Source organism: Pantherophis guttatus, chromosome 4 (genome assembly GCF_059756535.1).
Source record: "Pantherophis guttatus breed Tessera chromosome 4, ASM5975653v1, whole genome shotgun sequence".
Taxonomy (NCBI): domain Eukaryota; kingdom Metazoa; phylum Chordata; class Lepidosauria; order Squamata; family Colubridae; genus Pantherophis; species Pantherophis guttatus.
The window spans coordinates 83,209,527-83,224,973 of record NC_142066.1 but is presented as its reverse complement, the minus strand read 5'-3'; the positions used below and the strand labels follow the sequence as shown (position 1 = coordinate 83,224,973).

At 45.3% G+C, this 15,447-nt stretch overlaps 1 protein-coding gene across 4 annotated transcripts in view; it reads left to right on the top strand.

The window, feature by feature from the left end:
* Positions 1–15,447, top strand: part of BMPER (BMP binding endothelial regulator) — a 499,083-nt gene that overhangs the window by 468,003 nt on the left and 15,633 nt on the right. The window lies entirely within an intron of this gene.

Sequence of the window (15,447 nt, the reverse complement as noted above, 5' to 3'; positions counted from 1 at the left end):
GTTGATACTGGGCTGTCAGTGGAATTGTTTCTAATTTCTGGCCCTAGGAAGGGTTAAGGAAGATGGAAGGGAAATAGGCCATCAAAAGTTCCACCTAGCTATAAATGTTTCTTTTGAGGAGCTTTAGAATTTAAGGAAAGGTGCTTAGAAGGACCCAACCATTTTTGATTGAACAGGCTCCAATGTAAGACTTCCTTATAGAAGTGAATATGAATTGTCCACAAGTGCATTCTCTCATTCAGGTCTCATCAATCCCCAGAGATTTTCCAAATAGGGTGTTGCGTGGTAGAGGAATGGAACAACCAGTGTCTGAACTCTATGACATTGGCTTACTGTCTCTCAAGAAGTGGGAGTTCAAATATTATTCTCTTAACATGTGTCTTTAAAGCATAAGTGAAAGGGAGGAGAATACCATTAGTTTTATCAGGAGAGTATTAGGAGGAAAATGGTGAGGAAATGCGTGGATTTTTATTGTCTTCAGAACTATGGCTCCAGATTTAAATAGGATAATGAACGAAACTCTTTAAGGTGGATATTATGATCACAAAATGCTGAAAAATTTATTTTACGTGCTTATAGAAAATATACAGTTGCTATGCAGTTTTCTTTTCAGCCTTTATATTTTTAACAAGATACTCTGAAAGATTTAACAGCTCAGTTCTGCATAAATTTTTGATGAGTTTATTGTATACATATACGTGTGTGCGTGTGTGCGTGTGTGTATGCACATATACACATACATATATATACATACAAAAGAATGTATTTATTTACAAGTCGGATAGAACATCTCTTATGAACAGGATGACCTTCATGTGCATTGAAGATTTGATAATACAAATAAAAACAAAATAGGAATACTCATGGCTTTTACCCAGATAGCTAGGTATTCTTCCTTCCCCAACAGTCTGCTGTTTCATTCTTTCTCTCCAGGGTGTTTTCTTCAAGCAAGACATTTTTTAAAAAAAATAGTTTTTATTGAACATTTTCCAAGTTTAAAAATCACAAGTAAAAAAAAAAGAAAAGAAAAAAGTACAAATACAAATACAAACAAATAAAATATGCAAACAATGCAACAATACAATATAGTTCTACAGCTTTCTGTATCAGCATGTATGTTCTGCCTTTATAATTCACCATTCAATATTTGTCTTATAAAATACAATTCTAGTAATAGTATAACAATTAATTACATACATATATACATACACACACACACACACACACACACACACACACACACACACACATTTCCATTATAGTCATTGCTTTTGATCATTTATTTCTTATTTGGACTTCTATTCTCTGGTCACTTGTACAGTCTACTCCAAATTTTATAATAATCTAACTCTTCTCTTTCTTTTTACTCCATAGTTATCCTGTCCATTTCAGCACATTCAAGTATCTTCCTAATTACCATTTAATCTGAGGGGGTAGTTTTTTGTTTCCAGTTTTGTGCGAAAATGATCCTAGCAGCAGTTAGTATATGTAATATTATATATTGATAGTTTTTATCTATTTTTGGGTCTAGTACACCTAATAAACATAGTTCTGGTTTCAATTCTATCCTATGTTCCTTGATTCCTTTAGTGGATTCCGTGATTCCAGCCATTCTTTAATTTTAAGCCAATATTTCCTGAAGTTGGGACATTTCCACCACATGTGATAGAACGTTTTTGACATTTTGTATTTCTCTTGGCTCTGGAATTACCTTTAGGCTAATAGTATTTCTAATGTGGTGCTGTCCATATATATTGGTCTATATTCCTCATAATCAACTAACAACCAACTAACAAACATGTAGGAAACACACTGCAATAGTAATGGGGGACTTCAATTATCCTGATATCAATTGGAAAACTAATTCTGCACTAAGTAAAAAATCAAATAAGTTCCTAACCAACCTAGCTGACAACTTTGTTGTGCAAAGGGTAGAGGAGGGAACTAGAGGGACAGCCATACTGGACTTAATACAGAGTAGAAGTGATAGAGGGAGTTGAAACTGCAGGAACCTTGGGTGAGAGTGACCATGTCATACTAGAATTCAACATAACAAGCAGTAGAACAAAATGATACCAGAGACTTAGATTTTAAAAGAGCTGATTTTAATAAACTCAGAGAGGACTTGGAAAAGCTTCCTTGGATGAAAATCCTAAAGGGGAAAACAATTCAAGAATCTTGGGAAACTCTGAAAAATACGATCATAAAAGCCCAGATCAGCACAATACCGCTGAGAAAGAAAAACAAGAAATCCAAGAAGAAACTACCATGGCTGCACAAAGATCTCTCTGACAAATTGAAAAACAAAAAAGACAAGTACAAAAAATGGAAAGAGGGACACATAACTAAGGCAGGATATCACCAGACAGGCAGAATCTGAAAAGACTAAGTCAGGAAAGCAAAGGCTCAGAATGTGCAAAGACTTGCAACAAAAGTCAAAGATAAGAAAAAACATATAAATGTTATATTCAACATAAATAACAAGAAAAACATCAAGGATACAGTCGGTCCACTAAAGAGAGAAGACAGCAAGGAAGTAACAGGCAACAGAGAGAAAGCAGAGCTGCTTAACTCATTCTTTGCATTGGTCTTCACACAAAAAGAAACTATAGCCCAACCTACCAAAAACGTAACTGTAAAAGACAGACTAGAAATAAAAGTTAAAATAAGCAAAAAATAAAAAAATGCCTGGCTGATTCTAATGAATACAAATCACTGGGATCTGTGGGACCAGGAGGACCTGGCCATAGAGCTGGCTCTATGTGACATAAGGGACAAGTCATGTGGTTTGTGATGGAGCCTTTTGAGAATCTGAGAGCACGGGGGGAACTGGGCCACCAAGAGGGAGGAGGCGAAGCAGCAGCAGCCACTGACAGAGCCAGAGTTGCCACCCCAGGTCCAGCAGCCACAGACCCAGCAGTTGGGGAGGGGATCCAGTAGCCATCCTGGCAAACCCACCACATGCAACACCAGTCCCTGCAAATGCCCCAGGGCCAGCAAGAGCCCCACAGATAGAATGCAAGACACCCTCCAGGTGTAAAGTACGACAATTACCCACAGCAGTTGGGTTTTTTCCTGGCACATGTCCTCACATGCATGCAGGAATACAGGGAAGGAAAAAACCCAAGGTGCCCGGGTCAGAGTCATCACCCTAGCCCTGGAAGGCAGCCAGGTGGATGGTGACCCTCCACAATGCCAATGCCCCAGAGCTACAGAATTTTTACCATTTCATGATGGCACTCTGTCACCGATTCAAAGACCCCTTAGCAGATCAGAATGCCCCTGATGAGATCAGAACCATGAAGCAAGGTCACTGGCCAGTGGCTGAATACACCGAAGAGTTCTGAGATCTTGCCTGCTGAGTAGTCTGGCCAGAAGACATCCTGGTGAGCTGGTTTAAAAACAGGCTGAATGATGATGTCTATCATGCCTGCCCTACCTGCGGATCCCCAGACCACCTCCACAAGTGGTATATATTGGCAGAAGAGATGGAGATTGACCTAGCCGGGAACCAGTACCAAGCTGGGAGAACCTGGAAGAGGTTCCCAACCCAGGAGAAGTGAGAGCCATTCAAATCGCAAACTGCCTCCTACCATAGGTTTAGTTTAGTTTAGTTTAGTTTAGTTTAGTTTAGTTTAGTTTAGTTTAGTTTAGTTTAGTTTAGTTTAGTTTAGTTTAGTTTAGTTTAGTTTAGTTTAGTTTAGTTTGGATTTATATATCGCCCTACTCCCTAAGGACTCAGGGCGGTGAACAGCCAAAGATAAAACACATATAATATAAAATTTAAAAAACAATTTAAAACACATTAAATAAATTTGGCCCATACTGATTAAAACACCCCTATTTTAAAAAACAAATTAAAATTAAACATTTAAAAGGAGTTAGGCCAGCCCAGCCTGCTGGAATAAAAAGGTCTTGAGGGCACGGCAGAAAGTGCGTAAATCTGGGATCCTCCATATCTCCGGGGGGAGCTCGTTCCAAATGGCAGGTGCCCCCACAGAGAAGGCTTTCCCCCTGGAGGCTGCCAGTCGACACTGTTTGACCGACGGCACCCTGAGGAGTCCCTCTCTCTGGGAGCGTACTGGCCGGTGTGAGGCTACCGGTAGCAGAAGGCGGTCTCGTAGGTACCCAGGTCCTAAGCCATGGAGCGCTCTAAAGGTGGTAACCAGGACCTTGAAGTGCACCCGGAAGACCACCGGGAGCCAGTGCAGCTCACGCAGGAGAGGTGTTACATTGGAACGCCAAGTCGCTCCCATAACCACCCGCGCAGCCACATTCTGGACCAGTTGGAGCCTCCGGGTGCTCCTCAAGGGGAGCCCCATGTAGAGAGCATTACAGTAGTCCAGGCGGAAGGTGATGAGGGCATGGTTAACTGCCTGCTTCATGTGTGGAAAAGAGAGGGACCGTGCAGCCAAGAGCCATTCAAAGTCCCTGACCTGGAAACCCAAACACCTGTCAAGTGGAAAGCCAGCAAAAGCCATTCCACGTGGAAAAGCCACCGCCCTGAGAAGCGGAGAGGTCATGGAGTTTTGCCCCTAGCAAAACTGGGGGAGGAAACTCCAGCCTCACAAGGAGAGGACCTTGGCCCATTCAAAAGTGACTCTGAAGATGACCTGCTGGTAAGTGAACTGGTTGAACCAGTCACACTGCTCCTAAGACTATTCATCGCCAGCTGGAAAAGGAGAGTAAAACTGTCAGCCCTCCTGGACGTGGGGTGCATTTGGTGCTTAATAAGCCCAGCACTGGTGGAGAGATTGGGCATTCGATTGTGAAAGCTAAAGACTCTTGTGGTGTTTTACCAGCTAGATGGGTCAGTCACAGGTGGGGAACCAGCCATTTTTGCTACAGAGCCCCTGGAAATAGCAACGGGGACTCACGATGAAAGACCCACATTCATTATGACACCTGGAATAGATTGGCTGCTGATCCTAGGGTTCACCTGGCTGAAGAAATGGAATCCCAGAATAAACTGGAAAGAGGGGACCCTGAGATTTCAGTGGGGAGTAACCAAGGGGAGGAGCTGGGAGGGGAGCACAAAGAAAGAAAAGGCAGCTGCTGGGAAGGGTGAGCCAATGCAGAGCATCCCCCTGGAGTATAGAGACCTAGCTGAAGTGTTCAGTGAAGACAGCTCTGACAAGCACCCTCCTCACCGCCCACACTGTGCCATTGAGATACTTCTGGGGGCAAAACTACCAAAACCAAAGCTATACAGCATGCCCCCAAGAGAGCTTGAGGAACTGTGGGCATTTATAGATAAGAACTTAACCCAGGGGTTCATTGTGCCACCCGACCCATGATCACAGTCCCAGGTCTGTTCTAGGAAAAGAAGGATGGGTCTTTGTGCTTATACTTGGATTATAGAAGCATGAATGCAGTGAGTGTGGAAAATGTATACCCCCTTCCCCTGATGAAAGACATATTAGCTCATCTTGCCAAGGGAAAGATTTTCTCAAAGCTGGATTTGAGGGAAACCTATCTCAGAGTTAGGATTAGGAAAAGGGACAAATGGAAATTGGCTTTTAACACTCTGCTGAGGTGCTTCCAGTTCAGTGTGTTCCCATTCAGGCTGCAGGGTGCCTCAGCAGTATTCATACAGCTAATAAACAAAGTGCTCCATAAGCACCTCTACAAAGGGTTTTTGGTGTACTTAGATGCCATTTTAATATACACCAAAACAAAAACGGAGCATGTAAAACTCATCTGAGTGGTCCTAAATAAGCTCCATGCTGCAAAGCTCTATGAAAAACTGTCTAAGTGCAAGTTTCACAAAGAAAAAATAGACTATCTAGGGTACTGAATCTCCCACAAATGCATGGAAATGGACCCCGAAAAGGTGTGAGCGGTGACTGAGTGGGCCAGTCCCTGCACATGCAATCAGTTACAAAGTTTTTTGAGTTTCGCCAATTTCTATCAACAATTCATTCCAGCATTTGCACACATTGAACTCCCCATCACTAACATGCTAAAAATAAAAGGGGGGGGGGCAAGCTAAAATTGCAGCAGCCACTAAACTGGACTATGGAATGCCAAGCGGCATTAAAAAAACCTGAAATGGTTGTTTTCAGCAGAGCCGGTGCTGAAACACCCAGAGCCAAAAAAAAACCCTTGTCATCCAGGTGGATGCCAGCAATGTAGCAGTCAGGGCTGTCCTCCTCCAAGAGAATGAGCAGAGCCAGCTACAACCCTGTGCATACATCTCCCAAAAACTTACAGACACCGAACAAAGGTGGGCTGTCTGGGAGAAAGAGGTATATGCCATTCAATAGGCTCCCCTCACCTGAAGACACTTCTTGGAGGGGAATAAAATCCCCTTCCTAGCCTGGACTGACCACAAAAATCTGGAGGCCCTTAAGACCCCACAGAAGACCCCCAAAGCAAGTCCCCTGGGCCCAGTATTTCAAGCAGTTTGACTTTACACTGAAATATCTCCCTGGGGTAAGAATCTTTTAGCAGATGAGGCAAGAATGCCTCAGGCCTGGCCTAATTTTTTCCCCTTCTTTTAAATTTTTAAACTCAAATTTTAATTTGTTTTAAATTATTGGGAGTTTTAAATTGTCTCGGGCAAAAAATATTTAATTAGGTTTTAATCATGTTTTAACTTTCGTATTTATGTGTTTTATTTCGTGCCTGTTCACCCCCCTGAGTCCTTTGGGAGTAGGGCGGTATACAAATTTAATAAAATGAAATGAAAAATGAAAAAAGTATAATAGCATCAAATCTGAGGTGGTCAAACCCCTGCTCCCAATTTCCCAGCTAGCAGCTAAAGTCATGATCAGGGCACATGCAAAACAAGACCTCCCAATGAACCATGCCATCACGCAAGCATTCAAACAAGCCCTCTTCACTGATGACTGGTTCCAGGCTCACAAAAATACTTGTTTGCTTAAGGATGATCTGGCTTGTGTGGGTGGAAAACTATATGTCCCAGCCAACCAGAGACTTATCCTCATGAAGCCCTGCCATGACTTGAAGTTGGCCGGCCATTTCAGATTTGTGAAAACATTGCACTTGATTAAGAGGCAGTTCTGGTGGCTATCCCTAAAAAAAGATATAGAAAGTTACGTGGGTAGTTACGTGCACTGTCTGTGTAGCTGCAAAGAGAAGGCAGGGAAAAACCTCAGGGTTATTGCAAACTGTAGCAGAGCCATTAGCATCATGGAACAAGTTCTCTATGGATTTTATTGTAGAAGTGTGAGAAAGTGTGGGAAACACTGTTATTTGGGTTGTAATGGACCTGTTTACAAAGCAGGTCCCCTGCCAAAAGATCCCCCCTGCCAAAGCCCTTGCTAAGATAGTTCTACACCACATATACTGGCTACATGGTGCCGCCACAAAGGATCATATCCAATCGGGAGGTTCAATTCACATCAAAGTTCTGGAGAGCCTTCCTGAGCTTTCTACGTACTGATTACAGCCTGCGTTTTAGTCATCATCCTCAGACTAATAGCTGGTCAGAGAGAACTAATGGAGATTCTAGAGTAGTATTTAAGACGTTTCATGAACTACCAACAGGATAACTGGACTGACCTTCTGCCTTTTGCAGAAGTCACTTACAACAACTCAGTGCATTTGAACACTGGTTTCACCCTCTTTAGAGTTGCCACTGGCCAAGAATTTAACCCAATGCCAGAACTACCCGTAGAGGAACCCACCATACCATCCCTTAAAGAGTGGATACATCAACTGCAAAAACCTGGGCAGTGGTAAGAAAAACCCTAAGTGAAGCTAGAGCCACTTTTAAAGCAAAAGCTGATTTAAAAAAAAAACAGATTCTAAGCCATTTAAAGTGGGCGATAGAGTGTACTTATCCACCAAGTTCCTGCAATCCTTGCAACCCTCAAAAAAATCGGGACCAAAATTCATAGGGTCTTTTCCTAGCACCCATCAACCCAATGACAGTTGAATTGCTGCTGCCAAAAACTCTCAGGCAAGTACACCCTGTATTCCATTGCAGTCTATTGAAACCCAAAATTACGTCCCCACTCAGGCCACCAATACATCTCCATCTATCATGATTGAAGGTGAGCAACACTTCAAAATTAAAGAAATTTTGGATTCATGCACACACCATGGCACAAAGCACTATCAGGTTGCTTGGAAACACTTGCCCCCCCTCTCAGAATGAGTGGGTGGCTAAGAAGCATGTTAGAACCCCCAACTTACTGAAAAGATTCAATGCACAATAACCTGATAAACCCAAATAACTCATTGCTCTGTTTTTTCTTTGTGTTTTCCAGGTGGATTTCTCCTATTCCTAGGGAGGCAGCATGTCAGGTCCCATAGATCCCTATTGGGACACTGCCATTCTGGTGGGGAGTGGGCCTGGGTGCATTCTTTAGTTTATAGCCTTTTTCCTGGTACTTATCTATCCTGTACGTTGATTTACCTTCTTGGGAATGTAAGGGGAGAGGGCCATCTGTTTTGTCTCAGCTCCAAAGCCTCCAGCATGTGAGAATAACTTCTTATCACCTTCTCAGCCTGCAATTCTCAAAACAACTTCACACCTATGGTCTGGCCTATACAACACTGGACTGAGGGAGGGATTTCTAACTGCTTTAAGATAATGGAATGGAATTGCACAGGAATTTTCAGGTCCTGCTTCCTTTGTCTTGCTATTGCCTTCCTTTCATTTAAAGTTTACTTTTGAAATGCTAAGTGCTTCAAGAGTTCTACTTTCTTGAGCAGAGGGGAGAGACAAGTCCTTACATAAAGCAGGATCTGCAAAAGTGGTCAACCCGGAGAAGCACTCACTATACTGAAGGGACCCTGCAAGCCATGTCTGAGCATAGTGGCAAGCATGGAGAGGGAGAATGCTGGGGTGAAGCCTCTATCACCACCCAGCTGGATGCAACCTCCAAAGATGTTGTCCTATCGAAGTTGATGCCACTCTGGAGGATCCCATGAAACCAAGATGGTCGATCGGAGTGGAGAAGAAAGACAACCGGGACAAAAGGACCAAAGGTGTCACCCTCACCTGAGGCACCAGGCTGAAAAAGTGAACTGGACACCCTGTGGGACCAAGAGGAGCTAGCCGAGGAGCCGGCCGAAGACCTGGCCGAAGACGAGCAACTTAAGAGACAAGTCATGCAGTTTGTGATGGAGCCTTTTGAGAGTCTGAGAGCATGGGGGGAATTGAACCACCAAGAGGGAGGAGGTGAAGCAGCAGCAGCTGCCGACAGAGCCAGAGCTGTCACCCCTGTCAGGGTTCCAAGTAACACCCCCAATGAAAGAAAATTTCGAGGCTTAAGTTTCCTCAAAGTTACATTTTATTAGAGATATCATATTGGCACATCTGAGAAAACCTGAATCTGAAAGTTTCCAGGTTTTCCCCACTGAAAGAAAAGTTCACGCCCCTGCCCAACCCCCACAAGTCCATCACATGGTCCAATCAAATATCGTTCCAACTGGAGAGGCCTCCCAGTTCCAGCATTCAAGGTGCAGGGCAAGTTGTCCTTGACTTCTTGAGAAAGGAATGTTATTATGACTATATATCACCCATGCTCCATACAATCCTCCCAATTTCCCACAGTAGTAAATGTGGCAGGTCTGAAGGCCTAATACAAAAGATGGCTTCCAGGCCTGACAACCCCAAGTCCAGCGACCACAGACCTGGCAGATAGGACAGGGGAGCCAGCAGCCATCCCGGTGAACCCACTATGTGCACTAGGTCCCCGCAACTGCCCCAGGGCCAACAAGAGCCCATCAGCTAAAACAAAAGACACACCCTCTGGATGTGAAGTATGACCCACATCAGTCGCACTTTTTCCTGGTGCATATCCTTACAAACATGCAGGAATACAGGTGAGATTTCTATACCTAGGGCGCCCGGGTCACAGTCATCACCCTGGCTCTGGAAGGAGTGGCAGCCAAGTGGATGGTGACACTCCACAATGCTGATGCCCTGGAGCTACGGAATTTTGACTGTTTCATGATAGTACTTCATTGCTGATTCAAAGACCTCCTAGCAGATCAGAAAGCCCGTGCCTGGATCAGAACTATAAAGCAAGGTCACTGGTCAGTGGCTGAATACACCAAAGAGACATCATGGTGAGCTGATTTAAAGATGGGCTTTTGAAATGCTAAGTGTTTCAAGAGTTCTACTTTCTTGAGCAGGGGAGAGAGGTAAGTCCTTACAGACAGCTTGGTGTAATAGTTAAGGCATCAGGCTAGAAGCTGGGAGACCAGGAGTTATAAGTTCTGCTTTAGGCCAGCTGGGTGACCTTGAGCTGATCCCTAGAAAGGAAGAAACCCCTTATCAAGAAAACTGCAGCAGGGACCTGTCTAAGCAGTTTTTGAGAATTAAACACAATTGAACAGGGGGAAGAAATCTACAGATAGTCTTCAATTTGCAACTACAATTGGGACTGGAATTTTGGTTGCTCAGTGATGTGCTCATTGAGTGAATCATCATATGGCTGAAATTGATTTTACTATCATTTTTAATCATGGTTGCTAAGTGAATCCGGGTTGCCCTGTTTACTTATTAGAAACTGACTGGGATCTGACAAATTTTGATCGGATGATTTCAAGATGTTGCAATTGTCACAAATGTGAGTCAGTTGCTGAGCCTCTCATGATCAGTTTTGGCCTCCTGACTGTGAAGGTGGTGTGACAATCATAATTTTGAAGAGAGATTGCAAAACACTTTTTACAAGGACTGAGAACTACCTGTATATAATTAATGATTTTTTGTGTTTATATAAAAGATATTATACATGCCTTTATAAATAATTGTCTGCCTCTAGAATAAAGTTCCCTCTGCAATCCAGAGAGTCTTGTAGACCTGGCTCTTTTCTCAGGCTTGGACTATGTGCATAGAGTCCCTTCTGAGCTTTGCTGTTGGAGTAATTCACCATCTTGTTTCTATCTGCTTAAGTATCTTTTTGCTGGTTTCTTTTAATTGTATTATATTTAATTTTTTTGTTGAATTGTGAACTACCTACTGTTGTTTGAAGTTGAACTCCAAATAACACTACATGGCTCACAATTAAACAAAAGTGATCTGACTTCTTTTGTCCTTAGGAAGGGATCCCAGGCAACAAAGAGCTTCTTCAAATGGCAGTCGAAGACCCTAATCCATTCTTTTATCAGATATCCCAGTTATAGATTCATTGCCACTGTAACTAAGTCCATCCCCTTTGCTTTTGTTTGCCTTCTTCTTCTCTTTCCAGCCATTTTTTCCAGCATTAGAGTCTTCTCCAGGCAGCATATGTCCAAAGTAAGATAATTTGAGCCCAGTTATTTATACCTTGAGTGAGAACACTGGATTGATTTGTTTGATATTCCATTGGTTTGGGTTTTCTTTGGTTGTCCAAAGTATTCTCCAACCCCAAAATTCAAAAATTTTCTTCTTCAAAGTTCAATTTAGATTCCACAGAATGTCTCAGGGAATACTATGACTTACACGATTCTAATGTTTGTACTTATACCATTCTGAAAATCTTTTTCAAGGAAGTTATGCCTACTTCAGCATTATTTTTCTGTATAAGTTTCACATACAGTTTTGCTGTACAACAAGTGTTAGTCGTGTGATGATTTGCATACAACTTACTAGACATTTTCTTTGTTGAAAATATTCTACTTTGAATTACTTTTTGATAGAATCTTAAGTATCTGTTTCTTGATATTTTGTCTTTTCAACACTAGAGGGAGCCAATTCTTTACATTTTCTTTATTATAAAATCAGATGTCATTTTACTTTGAAAATAGTTCTTGAAACAATTCTAAAAAATGTTTAGCATTTCACAAATGAAAAGACAATCTGTTTGTTTGATAATCTATTATGTAGCAATATCTCTGTGTGGCATTACTGCCAGCTGATTAGAATGCTACTTCTAGTTTCAGGCAACATCATAATAATGTAGCCCATTGTATTATTGAATGGAATGTAGTAATTACTCCATATCAGCATTGTGTCAGATAACTTGAATTGCTACCATTTTTTCCCAAGAAATAATAATTCTTCCCCAATCTGTGCTATCTGAGACAAGTATGGATCCTCTCATTCAAGGAGCATCATCTGGCAGGAACCAGGAAACCAGCTTTTTCTGTCATGGCATTTGTCATTTTTTGTCATTTTATTTTATTAAATTTGTATACCGCCCTACTCCTGAAGGACTCAGGGCGGTGAACAGCCATGAAATAAAACATATAAATACAAAATTTAAAATAGAAATAAAACAAGTTAGATAAATTTGGCTGAACCATATTTAAAACCCCAATAATTTAAAACCAAATTTAAAATTCCCATTTAAAAGAGGAGAAGTTTAGGTCAGGCCGGCTTGCTGGAATAGGAACGTCTTCAGCGTGCGACGGAAGGTACGCAGATCCGGAATCCTCCGTATCTCGGGGGGGAGCTCGTTCCAGATAGTAGGTGCCCCCACAGAGAAGGCTCTCCCCCTGGGGGCTGCCAGTCGACATTGTTTGGCCGACGGCACCCGGAGGAGCCCCTCTCTATGGGAGCGTACTGGTCGGTGGGAGGCTATTGGTGGTAGCAGGCGGTCCCGTAGATAACCAGGTCCTAAGCCATGGAGCGCTCTAAAGGTGATGACCAAAACCTTGAAGCGCACTCGGAAGACCACCGGGAGCCAGTGCAGCTCGCGCAGGAGAGGCGTTACATGGGAGCGCCACATCGCTCCCATCACCACCCGCGCGGCCGCACTCTGCGCCAGTTGGAGCCTCCGAGTGCTCCTCAAGGGGAGCCCCATGTAGAGAGCGTTACAATAGTCCAGACGGGAGGTGACGAGGGCATGAGTGACCGTGCGTAACGAGTCCTGATCCAGAAAGGGACGCAACTGGCGAATCAGGCGAACCTGATGAAAAATCCTCCCGGTCACGGCCGTCAAGTGCTCTTCTAAAGACAGCCGTGAATCCAGGAGGACACCCAAGTTGCGAGCCCTCTCCGTGGGGGCCAATGCTTCGCCCCCAATAGTCAGCGATGGCACCAGCTGACTATATCGGGATGTCGGAAACCACAGCCACTCGGTCTTGGATGGGTTGAGTCTGAGCCTGTTTCTCCCCATCCAGATCCGTACGGCCTCCAGGCACCGGGACATCACTTCAAGGGCATCGTTGGGGTGGTCTGGGGTGGAGATGTACAGCTGGGTGTCGTCAGCGTACTGATGGTACTCCACCCCGAAACCACGGATGATCTCGCCCAACGGCTTCACATAAATGTTGAACAAAAGGGGCGAGAGGACTGATCCTTGTGGCACCCCACATATAAGGGGCCTCGGGGTCGACCTCTGCCCCCCTGTCAACACAGACTGCGACCGGTCGGAGAGAAAGGAGGAGAACCATTGTAATACGGTGCCTCCCACCCCCAACCCTTCCAACCAGTGCAGCATGATACTATGGTCGATGGTATCAAAAGCCGCTGAGAGATCTAATAGGACCAGGACAGAGGAACAACCTCTGTCCCGAGCCCTCCAGAGATCATCCACCAACGCGACCAATGCCGTTTCCGTGCTGTACCCAGGCCTGAAGCCCGACTGGAACGGATCTTGATACATCGTTTCATCCAGGTACCGGGGAAACTGTCGTGCCACCACACTCTCAACAACCTTCGCCAGAAAGCGAAGGTTGGAGACTGGACGATAATTAGCCAATATTGCCGGGTCCAGGGAAGGCTTCTTGAGGAGAGGTCTCACCACCGCCTCTTTCAAGGCGGCGGGAAAGACACCCTCACTCAATGAAGCATTTATAATCCCCTGGAGCCAGCCTCGCGTCACCTCCCGGGAAGCCAGCACTAACCAGGAGGAGCACGGGTCCAACAAACATGTGGTCGCATTCAGTCTACCCAGAATCCTGTCCACGTCCTCAGGGGTCACAGAGTCAAACCCATCCCAGATAACATTCTCAGGACCTGCCTCCGTCATCCCCACTGGATCTACCCAGTCAGAGTCCAGATCTTCCTGAATCTGAGTGATTTTGTCATACAGATACTGAACAAAGTCCTCGGCTCTCCCCTCCAAGGGGTCCTCCCTCGCTTCCTGGTGGAGCAGGGAGCGGGTCACCCTAAACAGGGCGGCCGGGCGGTTATCTGATGACGCAATAAGAGCAGCAAGATGAGTACATTTCGCTGCTTTTATCGCCACTAGGTAATTCTTAATATGAGATCTTACCAGTGTCCGGTCAGATTCAGTGCGACTGGCCCTCCAACTACTCTCTAGGCGTCTTTTCCGGCGCTTCATCTCCCTCAGCTCCTCAGTAAACCAAGGAGCCAGGTGAGATCGGAGCCAGGTCAGAGGCCGCAAAGGCACGACTCGATCCAGAGCTCCAGCGGCCGCCCTATCCCAGGCGGCCACTAAGTCTCCAGTCGAGGCGTGAGCCAGGACCTCAGGCATTGGCCCAAGCTCCGTCTGGAACCTATCAGGTTCCATCAGGCACCTGGGGCGGTACCATCTTATCGGTTCCACCTCCCTGCGGCGGGGAGCAGCGGTTCGAAGATCAAGGCGAAGGAGAGAGTGATCCGACCATGACAAGGGCTCGATGACTATGTCCCCTATCTCGAGATCACTCAGCCACTGTCCAGAGACAAAAATCAGGTCCAGTGTGTTTCCCCCCATGTGCGTAGGGCCATGAATTAGCTGGGTCAGATCCATAGCCGTCATGGAAGCCATGAACTCCCGAGCCACCTCAGACGTCTCACCCACGGATGGCAGGTTGAAATCCCCCATGACCATAAGTCTGGGGGTATCAACCGCCACCGCGGCGATAACGTTGAGTAGCTCGGGCAGGGCTGCTGCCACGTGGCAGGGAGCCAGGTACGTGATCAGCAAACCCATCTGAACCCCATGACCCCACTTCACAAGGAGGGTCTCACAACCGGCCGTCTGAGCCGTGGTCTCCCTTGGCCTAAAACCTTCTCTAATAATAACCGCTACTCCCCCGCCCCTCCCCTGAGACCTCGGTTGATGGAATGCATGGAAGCCTGGTGGGCACATTTCTACCAGAGGGACCCCTCCCTCCAGGCCCAACCAGGTCTCTGTAATACCTGCCAGGTCCGCTCCCCCCTCCTGAACAAGATCACAAATGAGGGGGGCTTTATTTACTGCGGACCTGGCATTGCACAACATCAGCCGAAGGCCCGGGCCCTGAGGATCTGTGCAACCTGGAGAACGAGTGGAGCCTTGGGGGCCGGAGCACGCTACCGCATGGAGACAGTGGGTGCGCGCTCCCTTAACATGATATGGCCCCCTGCTCCCGCCATATCTACCCCTCCCCCTCACAGTACCGATGGTAAAAACACAATCTGGACAGGCTCGACTCCCTCCATTTCCTCCGGAACTCCCACCCCCCCCGCCGCGTATAGTGGCCAGGCCTGACCTTCCCCTTGGTGGGTTATCCCCCAAACCCACTACCCTAGTTCCAATTTTGCCCCCCCCCCCGGGACCCCTTAAAATTTTTTCCAAAAATTTACATAAAAAACCCCTCAACCCCCTCTTC